Below are 21814 nucleotides of genomic sequence, written 5' to 3' on the forward strand. Positions count from 1 at the left end.
CTCAGGATGATGTTAAAAGGAAAAAGAAGTGAGTGTTATGCTGGATGGAACTCATAATGTAAAGTGAGCAAAAGCACCTTTCAGCTCCCTTGTTTCACACCTGCATGATATTTCCTGTCACAAAACAGTTTAAAATACTGTGCGGTCCAAAGAATCGGTAATACATCTGATGAAACTCCAGGTCTTCTAACCTGGGCAGCTACTTCCAGTCATGAGCCTGACTGCTCAGAAGTCTGGATAAAACAGAACATATTTTTTTCTTATGAAAGTTACAGGTGCCTCTTGTCATTTATGTCAAAATCTTTTCATGTTTCATTAACCCGGTGTCTGTTAGGTAAATATGTGGTAGCATTTACTGCTTTAACAAGAGCTTTTGTCAAGTGAGGGCAATTTTATTGCAAAATTTTAACCTAAAACTAAATGGAAAATTAAGATAGCATTTCATTTTCTATAAACTCTAATATGGATATTGAAGAGCATGTTTGAATTGTCACAAATGAAGGCTTTTCTTTTCTAAAATCAGCAAAATGACATTTTAATGGATGGCATAATCTTTCTTATCGATGGGCTTGATACCACGAGAAGTAACTCAGAAATGCACGTTTCTCTGTTCTGGCAAGATAGGCAAGCAAGCTCAGGTACTTGTCAAAAGAATGCATTGATATGGGAATATTCTGGGAAAGCAAAAGTTTGCAGCACAGATTTAGTTCCACTTAGAGGCAGAGTTCTGCCTGCCATGGTATGTAGCCAGAAAATAATACTTGGAACAGTGGATTGTTTCTGCCCAAAGGGAAATGCTTTTGTTTTTATCCATTTCTATTGTTCTTCTTCATGCACAGACAGGCACCAATTTGTGGCTTGCTGGTAGCTGAAACAGAGACCAACCACTGTGAGTGACATTCATTTCCCTCACAGATGACCCCTGATTTATACTTTTAACTACAGCTTTGATTTGATATAGGAAAAGGCCTGAGACTGAATGCAGCTGAGTCTACTAGCCTTGTACGAGTCTTCGGTCACTTTGCTTTGAGGTAAAGATGCAGTTTCTATATGTTGGCTGCTCAAAATGCATACCTGGATCAGCAGCATTGGCATTAGCGTCAGCATCTCCTGAGATCTCTTCTGAAAGGCAGAGTCCCAGGCCCCGCTTCAGACCTATGAATGGGAATCTGCATTTTAAGAACATCCCCCAGAACATTTATGCATAGTAATGTTCGAGAGGCACTGGTATGAACAGTGGTGCATGGGTTTTATCTGGTTACCTTGTTAGACAATACAGCCACTGGAACCATTAGTTAGAAGACACTTAACTATACTAGTCAGGGTTCTCCAGAGAAACAGAAACAACAGGATGTATAGAAAGGGATTTATTATATGGAGTTGGCTCACATGATGATGGGGGCTGGGAAATCCCAATCTGCAGTCTGCAAGCTAGAGATCCAGGAGAGCCAATGCTGTACATCCAGTCCAGGGTCAAAAGCCTAAGAACCAGGAGAGCTGATGGCTCAAGTTCTGGTCTGAGAATCGGCAGCCTTCCAGACCTTGGAAAAGCGAACGTTTCACTTCAGGTTTGAAGACAGGAAAAGACACAGGTGTCACCTCACTCAGGCTGGACGAGTTTTCCCCTCGCTTTCTTGTGGGAGGGCCGGACTTTCTAATCTCTTCAGGCCTTCTCTGGACTGGCTAGAAGCCACCTCTGAAGGAAGACAATCTGCTTTACTCCATTTACCAATTCAAATGTTAATTTCATCCAGAAACACCTTCCTAGACATACCCAGAATGACCATGACCAAGTATCTGAGTACCCTTGGCCCAGTTAAGTTGAACATAAAATTAATCATCATAACAACTGCCATGGTAAAGTCTTTTGAAAAGAAACGTTTTTCTGGCCAGTTTTGGATATTGGTTCCAGCTCCTGGAAACACAACAGAATATTGTGCTCAAAAATCTGAGACCTAGTTTTCCTTGCTCGGTCACTGGCACCCACGTCAACAACCTCCCACTGTGTGGATAATAGCAGCACTATCAGCAAAAGCAAAACCCTAAGAGAAAGTCACTCAGGAAGCAATGTGTGTCCCTCACCGTTGCTTGCTTTGGTCTGTAGCTGTCTCCAGTTGCAAATTTTCCTGCCCTTATCTTATTTTCTCTATTTGGAGACACTCTAGCAAAGGCTATAATTTTGTTGTTTAAAGGACTCACAGTATTGTTATAATTAGTACACGAGAAAACTTGAAAAGGGCTCTCTCTTCCTCTTCTTCTCCCCCAACCCTTGCTTTCCCTTCTCTTTTTCCCCATTTCCTCCTCTTCCTCTGCTCCTTCTCCCCCTTCTAGCCTTCCTTCCTCCCTCTTACTTTTTTTTTTTTTTTTACTTGTTCTAAATACAGAACCATTGGTCCAGATGAGTCTATTCATTATTTTATTGGATGTGTTTTACACTTTCCTTGATCTTTTCAGAGATCCCTTTCACTTCTATATCCATCTTTGCTAATTTCTTCCTTCAAAAACAGTATTTACCTTCAAGAAGTATCTCTTAATTAGCATTAATTTATTCAGGTCACTTTTTTTCTCACATGATATCCCTCTGTTCAAATTCCTTCAGGTATCGCTATGTGTTAGTCTTTTTAAAAGCATTTGATTTAAAATTTCTTAGTTGCAGGGCTGTTGTATTTTGTTTCATTTTTTACAAATTACCAAAAATCAATTTTTTTGTAAGCATGATGTAAGATTATTATGAGAATGAGGAAAGAGAAAAAAAAGGTAGAAATCCTCATGACCCAGACATTATCTCTGTTTTCATTTGTTCTATATGGTTCCAGAAATCTTGTAACATCTTACTTTTATTAAATATAACCATACAGTTTTTAATGAAAACACTTAGTTTAATTGTATTAGAATATTTCAGAATGATAACCTCATATAGTAGTTGGAGCAGTTTCAGATTCATTTGCTTTTCTTTAGTAGAGATATTATTGCCTTAAAGATTCTTCTGCTATGAAAAAAGAGGGTTATGAAAGCCATTCAGAGGTTGGAATCAATTTTTTGAAACTATGTTTCAATTTAGCTCTGTATCACTTGACTCCATATTGGTGCCCCACTAGGAAAGACAGACACAATTCTTCTATTCTCCTCACTTTTCCAATTTTATTTGTATTTGTACATGCTCCAGGTATACAAATATAATACTGTGACCTGTAAGCATATCCACACAATAGTTTTCCTATTTCTATATTTAATTGTATTTGGTGCCCACCAGCATTTCTTGTTCTTTATTTGGGCTGTATTTCATTTTTAAGTAGTTTTTCAAAGAAAAGCTCATGGGCATCTATCTGTTTTCTGGTTCTTTCATGTTTAGTTTGTATTGGTACAGTAGCTCTGCTCAATATAATATCATTGGATAACAGTTTCTTTTACTCATATTCTTATTGACATGGTCTGTTATTCTCTATTACAGTAGACAAGTCTGAGGCCAACCTGTTATTTCTCCCCTTGCAGATGAGTTGCTTTTTCTCCCTGGATACATGGAGTGTTCTTATCTGCCCTTAAATTTCTTCACCAGGATGAATCTCCATGGTGAGCATACTATAACAAATTTCACTGAAACCTCCCAGATTTCATTATTGTTGCTTTTTTTTTTTTTTGGTATTATGTATTTTTTTTCTCTTCCATTTGTTGAATTCATAACCTCAGGGAAGCCAAATATTATTAAATTAGCTTGCACTTGTGTGTCCTTTACATTAATTGACTTAATTCCATTAAGTCAATTGTTTTTGTTTCATAAATGCGTTCACTGAAATTTTCTCAATCTCTTCCTCTGTGGTATTATAATTGATTTCCAGACATGTATACTTTGCCCTATAATGAAATTTTTCATGAAAATTAATTTTCCATGAAAAATAACATTCCATGAAAATTAGTGATACATTTGTTAATTTTTTAATAAGTATTATTCTTAACAATATCATACATAGAGATATAGGTCAGCAACCTCTCACTCCCACTTTTTTAATAGTCTCCTTTTATTGCCTTATCCTCTCATGTTTCAGTTCCTGCTTGTACGATTCATATTCACAACACATTGTTCTATAGTGTGCTGACTTTTCTTCTTTTTGTTGGGGGGGGGGTATGTTTTCTTCTAGATGAGGTATTTACCTTGCAAAGGATCTTCTTTTTCTTTTTAATGCAATGCTTTTGCCTAGTTGCCATGTGAATTCTGTCATTTTGTTTATGCTTGGGTGGTCCCGTCCAAGCCTTCTTCTCTTTAGTTTGATGAAGTGTCTCACTGTGTTTGAGAATTGTGCCTTTTCTCCTCCAACACCAGTTTGAAGACTGAGTCTTTCATATGTTTTCTATTTTTTTGTAGCCCTGGGAATTGTCAGGGATGGAGGGAGAACTCAGCTGTGGAGGTACACAGATTTACTTGGGCTATGCTCTTCTGAAAGTGTACGAAATGTAGTGTATAATGTTTCACTCCTTTTTCTGGGAGGTAGACTTTAGATTCTCATGGAGGAACACTTAGATTTCAACTCATTGTTGCAGGTCAATGTGCAGCCCTAGAGGATTTATTTCTGTCAGTCAGCTCGGTTGTTCACGCTCCTCATTTGTCTATTTTCTTCGATAGGTAGTTTCATTAGCAAGAATTTGAACGACGGGCTACTCACTCAGTTTGCCTTCCTTTTTATTGAAGGCTTTTCCTGAGAGTCCTTAGGAGTTTTGCCCAACTGTGTTGTATGTTGCCTTTTCCCTCTGTTCAGAATCTTTCCTTTCCTACTTTGACCATAAGTTTTGAACTTTTGGGGTACAGACAATAGTCCCTTCTTTGGTTGCTGCCAGGTAATTGCTTGTTTGGATCTTTTTTTGGTTATTGTTTTTAGTTATGAGAAAGGGAGATTGCTTATTCAGGTTTATTCAGCTATTTTAATGGAGATTTTCCCTCGTATTTAAATTCTACATTCCCATATACTGAGATACGGGTGTTCAAGCTGTGTTGAAATCTCAGTAAGCACTATGCTCTAGTGATTATGCTGGGGAATTAGCCAAATCAGATTTGGGTTGGAGTCTTGTCTCTGTCACTCAGTAGCTACATAATGTTAGGTAAGTCACTTGTCCTCTTTGGGCCTGATTCTTCATTGGCAAAGACACGAAGGATAATACCAATAACTTCTTCACTGGATAGTTATGTGGGGTATGGTAGATAACATACGTGTAAATGGCAGGTATGCAAGAAACACTCAATATTTAATGATGTATTTATTTATTTATTTATTTGAGAGTGAGAGTGCAAGTGCACAAGCAGGGGGAGGGGCAGAGGGAGAGGGAGAAGCAGACTCCCTGCTGAGCAGAGAGCGCAATGAGGGCTTGATGCCAGGACTGAGATCATGACTTGAGCTGAAGGCAGACGCTTAACCGACTGAGCCACCCAGGACCCCAAAATACTTAATATTTATAGGTTCAATGTATTTCATCATATCACCAGAGCAATACTAAAATACTGACATGTACATTTAGGAGTGGTTAGAGTTAAATTTTAAATAATTTTGGTACATTATGGCATGTCCTGTACGCTCATTATAAAAAGGTGAACCTGTAAAATAAAATGAGATACAGCAATGAACGAAAATCTTAGGCTCCGCTTTCACAAAATATTGGAAGTTGTTTTGAGTTTTATTGGCAATGGTTCTGTTTTCTGTTGCATGTAGATCTTCTGAATTTAGAAGCTGCTTTTTGTTCTTTATGGGAAATTTCAGTTTCTGTATTTAGCTTCTTTTCGTTTGCCTCACCTTCCTTATATAAATAATGCAGGGCAGCATAGTCTGTGTGAGTATGGACGTCTCTGCTGACTGGAAAGCAAGTCTGTCAGGTACATTTTTCTGTGAGAAATATCAGGTTTGCAGTAGAGGGAAGTGAAAATCATTAAGGTTTTGTCTGGTGTCACATCCCCTGGCTGAAATATTCAAGAAAGAATTTTTTATGCTTCTGTATATGCAGACCTGAGTAGTATCGACAGGACCTAGTGGGTAGAACTTAGAAAATGGCCCAAGGGTCAGCCTGCCAACTCTGACCTGACCATAAACTGGCTTGCTCTAGGATTTTAGTTCACACACCCAGAGCTGCAAAGGTTTATCATGCCGCTTTACATTAACCTTAATATATGAGTACTGCAATTTACAAATAACAATAAAATTAAAATCATAGCTGTCATTTGCTGAGCAGCTGTCATGGGACTGTGCTGGGAATTTACATCCAACTTCTCATGCAATCCTAACATGACTGCAAGGAGAGTATTACTGTAGTGATGAGGAAAATGATACCAGAATGGTGAAATAATTTGCCCCTGTCAAGTGTTTCAGCTTCTAAGTGACAAGCAGCTATAAGTGTCATGTGGCTATAAATGGCTAGCAAGAATGTATGTCCTGGTTTCTCAGATTATAATGTTCTCATTTTCCACTATTCTATATTGTTTCCAGAAATCTCAATTAAAAAGAAGTTATTTTCTTCATTCTGTGTTTTAACAGTTTCATTGAGATATAATTTATATACCAAAGTTTTACCCATTTGAAGTGTGTAATGCAATGATTTTAGTATATTTATTTATTTATTTTAAGATTTTATTTATTTTACAGAGACCACAAGTAGGCAGAAAGGCAGGCAGAGAGAGAGAGAGGAGGAAGCAGACTCCCTGTTGAGCAGAGAACCCAATTCGGGACTCGATCCCAGGAACCTGAGATCATGACCTGAGCAGAGGCTTTAACCCACTGAGCCACGCAGGCGCCCCTGATTTTAGTATATTTAGAATTGGCCAAACATTAGCGTTATCAAATTTTAGAATGTTTTTATGGCACCAAAAAGAAACCATAGAGGATAAAGATATAAACTATATAGCGGGAGTAATAAAAAAATGGTGAATTTTTATCTCATACACAATATACATTCAGCTATAGTTATATCTTATTCTATTATAGAATCTCTGGTATTTGAAATGAAGATCCCAGTGGGTTTCTGGGTCTTAAACTTCAATGAGGTTTACGGTTTGGCCCTTGACCTTATCTTCCCAAAAGTGATTCCTATTAGCTTTCTTTTCTCTCTTCTCCAATAATACAATCTGATAATACACAGTCATCTCCCCTTGTTCCAGGATGTCCAGCACTCTGCTCCTATCCTGAAGGGTTCAACTGCTTGAAATCCTCTTCCCAAGAATCTTCTGTCTGTTGCCTGTTTGCTTTCCACCAGTCTTTCCCATTTTTGCTACAGTTTGCTGATGATTACTGTAATAATAGCTGTTGATTGATTGATTTCCCAAGTATGACATGTAGACTTTATGTTGATCTCCTTTAGTCTTTATATCAAAACATTTGGTAGAAATAGTTACCTTTTTCTTTTTTTTTTAAGATTTTATTTATTTATTTGACAGAGATCACAAGTAGGGAGAGAGGCAGGCATAGAGAGAGAGAGAGGAGGAAGCAGGCTCCCTGCCAAGCAGAGAGCCCAATGCGGGGCTCAATCCCAGGACCCTGGGATCATGACCTGAGCGAAAGGCAGAGGCTTTAACCCACTGAGCCACCCAGGCGCCCCACCTTTTCTTTTTTAAATAAATGGGAAAACTTGACCTTGAAAATTCCAAGATTACTGCTAGGAAGTGCAAATGCATTGGTATTCATATGTCTGACTACGAAGTGTGTAGATAGTCTTAGCTTCAGAACAATAAATCTGCCAAACTAATTGGCTAGAATTACGATTATTTCTGTACAAATTTGAATTGTCCACTAAAATGTGGACCAAGTCCAAAAATTTAGAACAAATGTTCTAAGATGGAATCACTTGTAAAGAAGTCACTAGGGCACCGGATACTATGATGACTTCTGTCCTCACTGATCCCAACACTTCCTTCACCTTGGATTTGAGTCTGTCCTTCTCTAGGCTTCTCCACATTTCTGCGTAAGACCTGTGTAAGTCTTCTGCTGGTCTAAAACTCTTGGAAGGAAAAGGCTGACATATTTACATGCCAATGGTATAGCAGGACTCTGAGCTGGGTGCCTGGTACCAGCTCAGTTCTATAGGATTGAGCACCAGGTTCTGCCCTGTGAGTGTGCTAAGTAATGCAAATCTGAGGATAAGCAAGACTCTTTCATTAACAGAGTAAATAAATGGGACCTGGGTATACTTGTGAAGTGTAGTTGTCAAGTACAGGCACACAGATGAGACTGTATGCTTGACAGTTTAAAGGACTTATCTCGTTCAGTCCGCACAACAGCCTGATTGTTTAGGTATTCTTGTTACATCTAAAAGATGAGAAACCAAGACCTGGTAAGTGACCAAACTAGATGAGTCCCCAGGTCTAGTTGACACCATAAGTGCTACTCTTAATCAGTTCAATATGTTACAAAAATTGAGTCATCCTGTGTGTGTGTGTGTGTATGTGTGTGTACACACACACACATACACACACACACACACAGGATGACTCAATTTATATATATATATCCCACATATATATATATATACACCATATATATATGGTTACATATATGGTTACATATACATTTTTAATATATTAATATATATTTATGTATTCTCAGCTTTTGCTCTATTTTCTGTATAGTGAAAGTGGTCATATATTACTTAACAATATTGACATGAAGTTTAAAGACATTAATTTTAGAACACTTTATATAAACAAAAATAAATGGTTTTTTGTTTGTTTTGAGAGAGAGAGAGAGAGAGAGAGAGAGTGTGTGTGTCTGTCTGTGTGGGGGCAGGGAAAATGGGAAGGAAGGAGGGGCAGAGGAAGAGGGAGAGAGAATCCAGGCAGGCTCCCTGCTGAGCACAGAGCCCAATAAGGGGTCGAACTTGTGATTCTGAGATCATGACCTGAGCTGAAATCAAGAGTAGGATGCTTAACTGACTGAGCCACCCAGGCTCCTCCTGTCAAAAAATAATGTTTCAATATAATTTTATACAAAAAATATAGTTTTATAGTCTATTCAATATACTTTTTATACAAAAAATAAATGTTTCAATATACTTTTAAATAGAACTATTCCATGAGCTAGATACAAAATTGACAAGAAAAGGTCAGGTGAGGCTTTAACTTTCATTGAGTACTTAAATATAATTTATTATCTAATTATATTAGTCAAACTAAAACATTTACATAATTCTATAAAAAGTACATGATTTTCTTTGTGGAGACTATAAAACCTTTTGTAACTACCTTTAAACATTTAATTTTTATTTAATTGGAATCACTGTGTAACTAAATGTCTTTTCTATTATGTTAAATGTCTTTTTCTGGTGGTAGAATGGGATATTTTTATATGAATCTATGCAGTGTTTATATGAATCTATACAGTATTTTTAAATCTGTTTGCTGTGTACAGAAAACAATCTGTAAGTGCATTTATATACATATGTATATGATTTTGAAGTTTGAAGTAGGTAAATGTCCATGAGCAATCACTTATCTTTCAGTTTTCCCCCCCTAAGACTTTAAATATAAGATGTTAGGTATTCTACTGATTATCTTTTTCATGTAAAGCAGTAATAAGTGGTACTTCAGTCATTTTGATTATAAGGTTGTCAAACTGCTGTTCTTGGATAAGAGTTCTTTTGTGGTAGAAGATGATCTTGGTGGAAATACGTTTTCATGTCCTGCACCCTTAATTTTTGAAATTTGAGATGACCTGTAATGTTTTTAAAGTAGTAGCACTAAAAATTAACTTTCTAGAGGTTTTTTTGTTTCTATGTTCATACACATACTTTCATTATTAGAAGTTGAACTGGTTGAGAACAATGTTTTTTATTTATAATCACAATCCTAGAACTCAGGGTCCTGGCTCATAGAAGAAACCCGACTATGTTTTATGAATAAATGAATGAATGAATAGCATGTTGAGTAACTGGCAGGTGCCTTTGACCTTACAACTGTAAGCAAGTAATTCCATGTATAGCAGAAAGATTTCTCCATACCTAAGATGAAAGTTCAGCACTATTCTTGTCCTTGTTTCCCAAGCCATTTTTTCCCTAATTGAACTAGAGTGAGGATAAAATGAAAGGGAGTATTTTTGAGCTAATATTCTTGGTAGCTAGATACTTGGAAATTCAGTTCAGATCATAATAATACATTGAGAAGAAAGTGTGGGAAATTTTCCTCTTGCCCCCTTTCTATCAAAATTTGGATTCCTTATTTTTTTCTTCCTCTCATGAAGCTTGTTTTCACTGCTACATAGACCATTAAAAATGTGGGAGACAAACCATAAATGACTCTTAATCTCACAAAACAAACTGGGGGTTGCTGGGGGGAGGTGGGATTGGGAGAGGGGGAGCGGGCTATGGACATTGGGGAGGGGAGGCGAACCATAAGAGACTATGGACTCTGAAAAACAACCTGAGGGTTTTGAAGGGTCAGGGGTGGGAGGTTGGGGGAACAGGTGGTGGGTGATGGGGAGGGCACGTTTTGCATGGAGCACTGGGTGTTGTGCAAAAAGAATGAATACTGTTACGCTGAAAAAATTAATAAAAAGGGAAAAAAAAAACCTAAAAAAAAAAAACTAAAAAAAAAAATGTGGAAACACCTACATTTACTCTGTAGTTTAGAAGATTCCTTGTAACTTAGGCTACGGAGGTGGCTATGGAAGTGACAACGTTAGTGGCAAAAAGTCCATATACTGGTGGCATGTTATAGAGAAGACTTGGTAGAATTTGACAAACTGGATTGTACAAGTGAGGAAATAGGAAGAATCAAGGGTAACACCGAGTTTCTAGTATGACCAATGATACCTTTTCCTAGGATAGGGATCATGGGAAGTCTGGTAGGGATCTTAATAGACAACCAGGACTGGAGTCAATTGCCCTCCTTCTTGGTGAACCTTGAACTACAATGTTTGTCTTCAAGAACTGGAAGTTACAAGAAACTCTGCTTATTGTTATAGCCCCTTAGCAACTGCTTTTTGGGTGGTCTTGGCATTTTGTACTGGATATGCACAGCTAGGAACTGGCAGATGTCTCTAGGGGAAATTTCATACAGAACATTGGGCTCATTTCTCAGAGGCTCAGGAACTAGGAATCTCCTTCCTCCAAATCTTAGGTGCCTAGATTGCTCTCATTTGGTTCACTTCAGAGTTTTTAATCAACCCCACTTTTAGAATGGTTTTCAATCAGTGGGTAACTCTGATACCAGTGCTATATCATAGTTGCTGTACCTTATTTATTTCAATTTGACTGTAGCCTTTTTCAGGGTGAATGGAATGCTGTCTTAGAAAGTTTAGACCTACTACATTAGTAAGCATACTACATATTTTATCTATGTATAAAAGGGAATATCATTCTTTTGCTTTTTAACCACTAAAACATGCTGCAAGAAGGATAGCAGCATGGAAAAAAATTAATGTTTTGTAGTTGGAAATAGTTGGATGCTTAATCCACATTTCATGTTATAAAGTGTCACTTAGCCAAGTTATTTAATATGGCTTTGCAAAAAAGATGGTAACATTTCACAGTATTTGCATGGAAATTGAGTGACAAAACATATAGTAAGTGCTTTTAAATATTCAGTTGACCTCTTTGACTCTCCATCCAGCTTAGTAACACATGTTTTGACTCAATGACCAAGTCAGCATTTATTTTTCCAAAGAAGAACAAGAATGACATTCTTAAGTACTTATGAAAAGTTTTAGTTTTATAGATTAAGGGATAGCAGTGACACAAATGACAGGGAAGCTGGTACTTGTATGGAACCTCTCAATGTTGCTTCAATTCTACTGGTGCACTCCAGGAAATCAAGAAGAAACCTGAAAGACAACCCAGCAAAAAGTCTCCCCTATGCCTCGGAGTTAGCAAGGAATTTGGCCTTATGAGAAATGGAAGTGAAGTGAAGTACAAAAACTAACTTAAACCTGTGTGCACAGTATCATTTTCTCTTCTTAAATCAAACTCCTCTATGTCAAAAAGGAGAAATGCTCAAGAGAGTTGCCCCCACATAGCTGAGTTCAACTTCTTTTGATCCAGCGAGGAGACATTACAACCTCAGAAAGACAGACTGGGTGGAAAGTCCCAAAGACCTGAGTACAGGGCAAGCCTGTCATCTAAATAGCCTTAGTTCTTGCCCCTCATAATATGCAGCAGGTGAGTGTTACATCTGGGAGGTGAAAGCTTGCTATTCATCTTATACCTGGAATCAGTTTTATTCTCTGTATGTCATCTACCATTGGCTTCTCCCTGTTGATTCTTTTGAAAACATGCTTCCCCCTGAGCTATTAAAACAGAATCTTCAGGGCTTTAAAAATGGCTTCGTTCTTGTGAAAATAATCTCAGGCATTATGTAAATACAGCATTTGAAAAGAGTTAAAATCATGTATATGAGAAATAAAGTATTAGGGACGCATTTGTATCTCTGCCTTTGTGGATTATAGTTAAATTTGAGGCATGAGTAGAAAAAAATGGAAGTAAGCCTATTCTATACCAAAGTAGGGAGATAAGATGTTCAATAGCATAGTCAAGATCCTCTCAATTTAGTTTAGTGCAGAGAGTATTAAAGTTTAATTGAAATGTTGATTTAAAAATTTTCCCAAATAAAAAAGAATATTAGAGAAATGAGGAGAAAAACAGCTGTTGCCTGGGAAATATCATTTACTCTTCATGATCCTCTAGAGCAGATAAAAGTCTCTCTAAGTCAAGTTTAATTTTTTTTTTTTTTTTTAGTTATAAACCTAAGTAACCCAAACAACCTGAGATATCCCCTGTAGACTGAAAACATGTCAGTTGTGTGGGAGCCTTCTCTCTGTTCTTCTGAAGGAAGGAGCTGGGGGAGCCCGACAGCCTGGTTTCATGACCTTCCCCCTTCTTACCTTCTAAAATGGAAATGTTTATTTTTGCTTGTCTGGAAGCTATCTACAATATGACAAAGGTGGCCATGAATGGAAGACTCTAGTTATTTTTTGTCTCCAGATGAGTAAAACCTGAATTTCTTTGCACTGCCCCTGGAATACTTCTATTCATCAAAAGAGTCAGCAAGTAGTCAATCTTGGAAGTATGCACCTGATATTGATTAGAATGCCAAAAAATGTTACATTAAAAATGCACCATTAATGAAGAGATTCTAGTGCAGATCTTAATTCCTGGGGTAGAATCCATATGAGCTATGGAGAAATGGGGACTTAACACAGTGACTCCTGGTCATTTAGTTTGTTTTATTGTTTCTGGGTATCTTAAAGATAGGTATCTTAAAGAACTTGCTAAATTGTGAATTTAGGAAAAATATGTAATGGTTTGTACTTGATAATTATGAAGTATTTCACCTATACAGAAAATATATGATACAGTGAAATGTGAGAACCCATTATAAGCTTGCTAAATACAAGTTTACTAAATTTATTTAATATTTTTTCATATTTTTGAAGCAGTACAACATAAGAGATGTAGTTTCAACCTTTTGTGTACTCATTTCTGAGCCCTCTTTTCTTTTTTCTCTGTGTTAGAATGATCATTCTCTTAAATATGTTGTGTAATATTTTATATAAGTCTATATGTACATAGAAATGTGTATACATTTATATAGTGCACATTTAAATTGTATATTTCTGTGTAAGATATATGTAATATGTTTATGTGTATAAATAATATTTATGTCTGTGTTGCATGTTTTTTACATTCTTAAGAGTTATTCATTTTGGAAATTCTCTTTTTCAACTTCTAGTTTAGTCATTTTAGCTCTGTATAATTCCCCACTGTGACTAGTTCAGAATTTATTTACCCATTCTTTTGATAACAAATGTTCAAGTTGATTCCATTTTTCAATGAATGTGTAAATGTTGTAATTAACATTCTTGTGAATGACTCACTGAGGTCACATGAGAAAGTTTCTCTAGGACATGTGCCTAGGAGTGGGATTACTGGAATTAAGGGAATATATATTTTCAACTTGACTTTTTATTCATAGGTGCACTAATTTACTTACCACCAGCTGCAAAGTAGAGACTATTTCTCTACACCATTGTTTATTCTTGATATTGTGTAAGATATTTTTGTGCATTGAGTGGAGAGGTCACAAAAGGAAATCCAAATCAGCTCCAGAAATGTTTTAAATTTCCACCTTAGTCTTTGTTTGTTTTGTTTTTCTTTTTTTAATTAATTTATTTTTTATTACATTATGTTAGTCACCATACAGTATGTCCTTAGTTTTTGATGTAGTGTTCCAAGATTCATTGTTTATATATCACATCCAGTCTTAAAATCTCAAGGAATGTTTATCTATTGAGAAGATTTGTTGGATCAAAGCTCCTCAAATTTGGGTCAGTCTACACAGCCTGAGAAGGAATCAAGATTATAACTTGTTTACCCTGCTCCCTCCTTTTTCTTTCCCCCAATTTTCATCCTATAAGTCACGGTAGCCAATAGAAGAGACTCCCTGAAGCATTAAACATCATCACATCATCTGTGTTTCTACATCTCTGTTTGCAAGTTTTATATATATATATATATATATATATATATATATATATATATATATACTGAATTAGTTTTTGCACAGGGAAAGCATGTCATAGTTTTCATAAGGGGTCTTATTTCATCATATGTCAGTTGAACACGCCTAGTGATTTTAGAGTTTTAAATCCTTTCTATACCTTTAAGTCAGATATTTTAGGGATATAAGCGAATCTCTGAAACTAGTAGTCTTTTATGTGACAACTTGTTACAACAAAAATTAACAAGTTTGTTTTACTTATATAGATAAATAGTCCTACTTAAAAAAAATTATTAAAAGCCCCTTCTTCCTGGGGCACCTGCGTGGCTCAGTCGGTTAAGCATCTGCCTTTGACTCAGGTCATGATCCTAGAGTCCTGGGATCAAACTTTGCAGGGGATTCCCTGCTCAGTGGGGAGTCTGTTTTTCCCTCTCCCTCTGCTGCTCGTCCCTCCCCATGAGCCCCCCTCCTCCTGCTGGTGCACTGGATCTCCTTCTCTCTCTCTCTCATGCTCTGTCTCAAATAAATACCTAAAATCTTAAAAAAAAACCAAAACTCCTTCTTTTCTTCTTCCTCCTCCTCCTCTTCTTCTTCCTATTCCTCTTCCTCCTTCTCTTCTTCCTCCTCCTCCTCCTTGAAATCTCCAAGGGACTACTACATATTTTACCAAATCCTGTATAGATTAGTTTAAAGATAATAGTCATAAAGACATTTCCCCAAGTGTCCTGCAATGCAGTGTCCTGTGGCAATGAGCCAGTGCCTGCAGTGTGGGGTTCCTTTAGAGAGCACAGCTGCCTGGATTTTCACTCTATCTGCAATAAGGCACAAATCCTCCACAGGATTCTAAGGCACTTGCTCTTTTATTATTATTATTTTAAAAATTTTATTTATTTATTTATTTATTATTTTTATTTTTTTATTAACATATAATGTATTATTAGCCCCAGAGGTACAGGTCTGTGCATACTAAGGCGGTTGCTCTTCTGTACTGATTCCCAAGTGATGGGGTCATTTGTTCTCTGAGTTCATGTTGCCTAGACCCATACCACATAATTCCAAAGACTAATCCAAAACCATACTTTGTCAAGAGAACCACATTACTGACAGCCTGTCATCTCTCGAGAGATATAGTTGAACATAGAAATGGAATAAGAAGTTTATTAAAAGTTAAAAAAGGTTTTATTGCCAAATTAGATTATTTTCATCTCATATTTGTCTTCATAAAGAACCAAAATCCTCCAGTTTATTTTCTTCCTAATGCTTTTCTGATGGTAGCAGAAATATAATAAAAGCTATTGAGATGAGTATCTAGCTATATAATCAAAAAATTGGCTAAAGCAGAGAATCATGAAAGTAACACAAACCCACGGTAAATGTTTTATCTGGTTTAAAACATATAAATATACATTCATTTGCAATATTTTTGAGTAGAGTTAAGATTTTTTTCTTACAGCATAGATTGACTAGATTTTCATTTATTATCTTTTTTTGTAGCATAAAACAATGCAGAACTTAAGCTATAATTTATAGGCTTTGTTTTCTAGAGGAGAACATGATTTTTTTTTTCTTTTTTAGGACATGATTTTAGAGACACTTGCAAACTAATCTAGGTTTATATTACCTCTCCTTAGTCTTCTGCATTGGCTTACCCACATATAAAAATCTGTTTCTTTAATTTTAATTACCCATTTCTGAGGAAAACAGAAAGAGGATAATCTAGAGAAATTAAAAAAAAAACTTAAAAATTTTAAAATCAACATTGCCTCAAGATAGTTTTGTGACTCACAGACATAATAGAAACACAATTCAGTATACAGAGGCATAATCCACAGAGTTCTAGGAACAAGCTCTAGAACAGGAAGCAAGCAGAGGTGGCTGTGTTCAACTCTGTGTTGTAACAAGGACCAGAGTGGCTCACATGGGGCCTGGAGTCTTATTAATGGCATTACACCAAGGCAAGATACACTTACAGTGATTTAAAAACTTTTGAGGGCTACCTCTCTTTGTACCTGTTACTGAGCTGCTGCTTGGAGCAAGGAAAGGAAAAAAAAGGGAGGCATATCAGGACCCAGGCCAAAGTGCCTATGGATTCCGAAACTGTAATTGAGGTAACTTCAGGAAGCAAAGACTCGGGAATTTCCTATAAGACTTGTTTCTGAGGTACATACCCGTGAGCTATTAGAGAGACAACTGTAAAACCATAGACACAGGTCAGAACTCAGGGGAGAGGAATAAATAGACACAGAAATAAAAAAACAAAAATGAGAGGGCACCTGGGTGGCTCAGTCAGTTAAGCCTCTGCCTTTGGCTCAGGTGATGATCCCAGGTCCTGGTATCAAGCCCCATATCAGGCTCCTTGCTCAGTGGGGAGTCTGCTTCTTCCTTTCTCTCTGCCTCTCTCTACCTCTCATGTGTTTTCTCTCTCTATTTCAAATAGATAAATAAAATCTTAAAAAAAAATGCCAACAAAAACAACATGAAAATTTCCAAGAAATTCCCAAAGTGAGAGTGAAAATTAAAATTCTAAAGCATAAGAGGTTAGCTCCATGACAGATAGTGACAAAGTCAACTATCTGTTTTCTTCTTGAATTCATGAATTCAGAATGATCAGACATTATCATCTCAAATAGTCTCTTTCTCATTCCCTGTACCCTGTACTTCTTGAACTTATATGAAGTGTATGTTGGAGCTTCCCTTATCTTTCATATTTTCATCTATTTATATCCCTTTACAGTCTTCTGGGTCAATTTCTTTTTTTTTTCTTTTTTAAGATTTATTTGTTTGAGAGAGTGAGAGCAAGTGGGGGAGGGGCACAGAGAGAGAGAATCATCAACAGACTCCCTGCTAAGCCCAGCATCCAATGTGGGACTTGATCTCAGAATTCTGAGATCATGACCTTAGCAGAAACCAAGAGCCCCGTACTTAACTGATTAAGCTACCTGGATGCCCCTACTGGGTCAATTCCTTAGTAAAATCTTCCAATTACTTCATTTTTTTCCTCTGACTTTGCTCAAATTATTATGCATCCATAATTTATTTTTAATGTTATTTTCATTTCCAAAATTAATAAGAGACACTTTAAAATAATCCTCATATGGTTTTGATCCATATTTGTCTGCCTTTGTTTTACAACTTCTGTTCTTACTTTATGGACATTTTTTTCTTCTTTTACCATTTTGAGGATTTTCAAAGATACTTAAAAGTGTTTTTTCCAAAGGACTTTTCAATTATTTGCATGTATTCCAGAGGAAATTATGTAGCCATCTAGATTATTGCTCAAGAGTGAAAAAGAGATAAGATAGTTCAGAAATAAAAGAGTTGAGAGTTTATAATTGAAATATTCTTGTTAACACATTACTAGAAGATGCTCTTCAGCTAAATAAATAAATAAATAAAACTCAGGGAAAGGAGTGTGATGCTAAAAGTACTCACAAACCAAAACTGTGGTAAATAATATTGGTAAGGTTATTAAATATGAGAAAAATACAACTTTACGTTTAGAGGATGATTGAAGAGGGGTTGGAAAACAGCTAAAGCATACAAATTCTTATTTGGGAAGAAGAAAGATATACTGAATAATCTTAGACTTTGTTGGGACTTTATAAAGTCAAGGTTGATGCTAAACATTTAAGAGTAAATACTAAAATTTATGAAAACACATTTTTTTTCTAACAATGTTTGGGAAAGTTATATGTATGTACAATAGATGTATCTAAGTAAAATTTAACCTAAATTTTAGAAAGAGGAAGAGATGAAAAAGAATCCTAAATAAATAAATAAATAAATGAGATGGAACAAATAAGTTCATATCTAACCAGTAATTATAGGACATGTTAATGCATTAAACTTATATATAAAGATAAAGGCTAATAAGTAGTATGTTGAAATAAAATTCAGACAAACATAGTTTCTAAGCATTAAAGTAGTGCACAAAAGTTATAAATGAAAGAAATAAGTATAGAATAAAATTCTAACCAAAGTGCAGTTGGGGTGGCAATATCAATATAAGACAAAATAAAATTTAAGTGGAAAAAACATTATTAAGCATAGGAGAGAAATTTTACAAAATGATGAAAAGAAAAAAAAATACTGTAGTACAGAAAATGTACATAATTCACATTTTTCTCTTAGAAAAATTTCAGAAAAGAAAAGTACATTCATGGACCAGAATAGGTAATCCAGAGAGAAAGAGAGGAAGGAGGGAGGAAGGGAGAAAGAGAGGAAGGAAGGCGAGAGAGAAAAAGAAAGAAGGAGGAAGTAACCATGCAAGATGTTGACATACATAATAATTAGCAGTATGAATGAGGAGGAATCTATAGGAATTGACCTGAATATATTTCAAAAGTACAATGTTGAGTTGAAAAATAAATTACTGACTGATACTTACAGGAAGAAGCCAACCATATAATTTAAAAAAGGCTATGCCTATAGTATATACAGTAAAAATCCAGAAATATACAATAGGATGAAATACACCAGATTCTTACCTTTGGGGAATGATGGAGAGAGGGGTGGCACTCAGGTTGTAATGGCCATGGAAAAAAAAAAAAAATCCAGAAATTCCCATCTCCTATGTTAATATTTTAACTTTTTTTAAAAAAAGTATTTATTTATTTATTTGGCAGAGAGAGAGAGATCTTAAGTAGGCAGAGAGGCAGGAAGAGAGGGGGGAAGCAGGCTCCCTGCTGAGCAGAGAGCCCGATGTGGGGTTCGATCCCAGCTGAGATCATGACCTGAGCTGAAGGCAGAGGATTAACCCACTGAGCCACCCAGGTGCCCCTGTTTTGACTTTGATAAAGAAAATATTTGAGGCAAACATGGCAAAATATGAAAATTTGTTTACTCTAGCTGAATGGTAGTTATGGTCTCTCAAACCCTGTAATTTTCTGTATTAAATGGAAAAAAAATTAGAAATGCTTTATAAACCTCAGAAGTACATTATTTACTCTGCCAAAAGCCTTGACACTGTTTCTCTTTGAAAGCACACTGTTCACTACCCTTTAGAAACAATTATCTGGTGACCATTGTGGCATGCTACCAAGGCTCCTTGAACCTATTGTATCTGTAAGAAACATGGAGATTTGGGATTATGGCTGGACTATGGCAAAGCAAGTGCATTTGTAAGAAAATTAGCTTCCTCTTACTGTTAATTTTCTTCAAGTTTCCTCTTCCTAGGTTCTAAAACCAGTGCATATAAGGCAAAATGGAGACTTTTGGAAAGCAAATCAATGTAGTGTTTAAATATCTGAAAGCATTGTTGTAGGTTGCAGCCAGACACACTTATCAAGTGTTAAACAGCATCCAGGTATCATCTCTGGTTTTTCAATATATAGTTCTATCATAGAAACTACTGCTGGATAATTTATGGAGACTATAGAAATAAGTTATGAGTCTAAGAGGTGGAAAGGTGAAAAAGGAACTGATGTGTTATCTTACTTTTGATGGTATTTCTGAGTTTTCTTTTCTTTTCTTTTAATTTAATTCTATCCCTCTTTCACTTTTTTCTCTACACAGAGAGTCTCGTTCATTCATTCGTTCTCCAATAAATATTTTTGAGTACCGGTATGTCAGAGATTCTGTGCTAGGGATTAAAATAACCGAAAACAAAACCAAAACTCTACTAGAGGTAATTTATTGCTTTTTCATGCCCAGAGACATATTGAAGTAGTTAATGTTTAATGTCCACGTAGAGATTTTAAATCACCGGGAAGGCTTCTTCTCAAGAATAAACAATCAGCTAACTGAACAAACAAAACACTGTATCATGTTAAAATGTGTTTTTCATACAGTGCCCAGCTCATTTGGTGGTAGGGGCTGTGTGGGGCTTTGCATTTCCTGAACACACTCTGTTTACAGCTCACTGCTTGTAATTACATACTCAAGGTCACTTTCTTTCCAGACACTGAGATCACCAGATCATGGCCTGTGTCTGCTTATCCATTTCTATAGAACTTCCACCTTACATAATAATGCCTATTAGGCACACAGTAAACATTTGTGGAATAAATGAAGAGTATAAATGTAGGGATGCATGTTTAATGTGTTGGCGTTACTCTGTTTCTTCCCTCTTCTGACAGTGCCAAGGAAGTTGTTTCTAGAGTAAGATTCAAGGTAAATCATTATGAGAGAGCAACTTGAAACAGTGTATCAGAAGAGATGTTTATATTTTTTATTCCTTCTTATTAATGCTTTTGGGGTTAACAAGATTTTCATCATAAATGATACTATTTTTATTTGCTTTTTAAAGGTAGGTAAAGACAAACCATAAGAGACTCTTAATCTCACAAAACAAACTGAGGGTTGCTGGAGGGTGGGGGTTAGGGAGAGGGTGGTGGGGTTATGGACATTGGGGAGGGTATGTGCTATGGTGAGTGTTGTGAAGTGTGTAAACCTGGCGATTCACAGAGCTGTACCCCTGGGGCTAATAATACATTACATGTTAATAAAAAAATAAAAAATTTTAAAAATAGACATGGTGTACTTGGTAGCTAAATATATGCAATTATTATACTTGCAATTTATGTCTAGGTCAGCATGTGTGTGGCAAGAGCAGTTCTGGGATGAAAGACACTCAAATGTCCTAGCGCCTTTGGCCAGACTGAGGCAGTCGATGCCCTCACATTGGTTTACGTTGACATTTTTCATTGCATGGACCCTGTTGTTTTGCACCAACTATGGATTTTCTGAAATCACCGCTGTATCTGTTTTCTTTCTTTATCTTCCCAGTCCAAACTTTCCAATTTATCAACACGTCCTGTTGGCTCTCAATTCAATTTTGAATATTTCAGCTTCACAGTTTTCACAGCAGCACCCTGGACAGAGCCAGCATCCTCCCTCCCAGGATGCAGATGGTAGCTGCCCAGTGATTCTTGTTTCCACTCTTGCTCTGATTGTTCTTCACTGAGAAGCCTCAGGGAGCCTTCCATAATGTGCACGACAGTCCCTTGCTCTGGGTTCTCTACTAGCTTTCTGCCCTCATAGATGAAAATGAAAGACCTTTCCATGTCGTATAGGTCCCGACGTCCTCTGTCCCGGACACCTCTTTGGCTTCATTTTGGACCTTTCTTGTCTCTAAGTTTTTATTTTTTCCCATTTCCTTCTGTCTGGAAATTGTTAACTGAAAAAATGTAACAGCTTGTTCCCATCTTTATTTAAGTCCCACTTCAAGTGTCACAGCTTCAGAGAGGCCATCCCTGACCTCTCTGCTGAAATAGCTCAACTTGTCATTCTTGATCTTTTATTATGATATTGTACCATATCTTGTTATCCATCTGTCTGTCTGTCTATCTGTCCTTCCTACCTACCTACCTACCTATCTACCTCCCTGACTAGATGTTAGCTACGGGTTTTATTTTGACC

The 21814-nt window shown here is 36.4% G+C and overlaps 1 long non-coding RNA gene across 2 annotated transcripts in view; it reads left to right on the forward strand.

The window, feature by feature from the left end:
• LOC123940835 overlaps window positions 1–21814 on the forward strand; it is a 248183-nt gene that overhangs the window by 54882 nt on the left and 171487 nt on the right. For both annotated transcript variants that reach the window (XR_006818097.1, XR_006818098.1), the window contains exon 2: window positions 3493–3570. This is a non-coding gene — a long non-coding RNA (uncharacterized LOC123940835). The remainder of the gene's footprint in view (window positions 1–3492; window positions 3571–21814) is intronic.

The sequence above is a fragment of the Meles meles genome, chromosome 4 (assembly GCF_922984935.1).
Source record: "Meles meles chromosome 4, mMelMel3.1 paternal haplotype, whole genome shotgun sequence".
Classification (NCBI taxonomy): Eukaryota; Metazoa; Chordata; class Mammalia; order Carnivora; family Mustelidae; genus Meles; species Meles meles.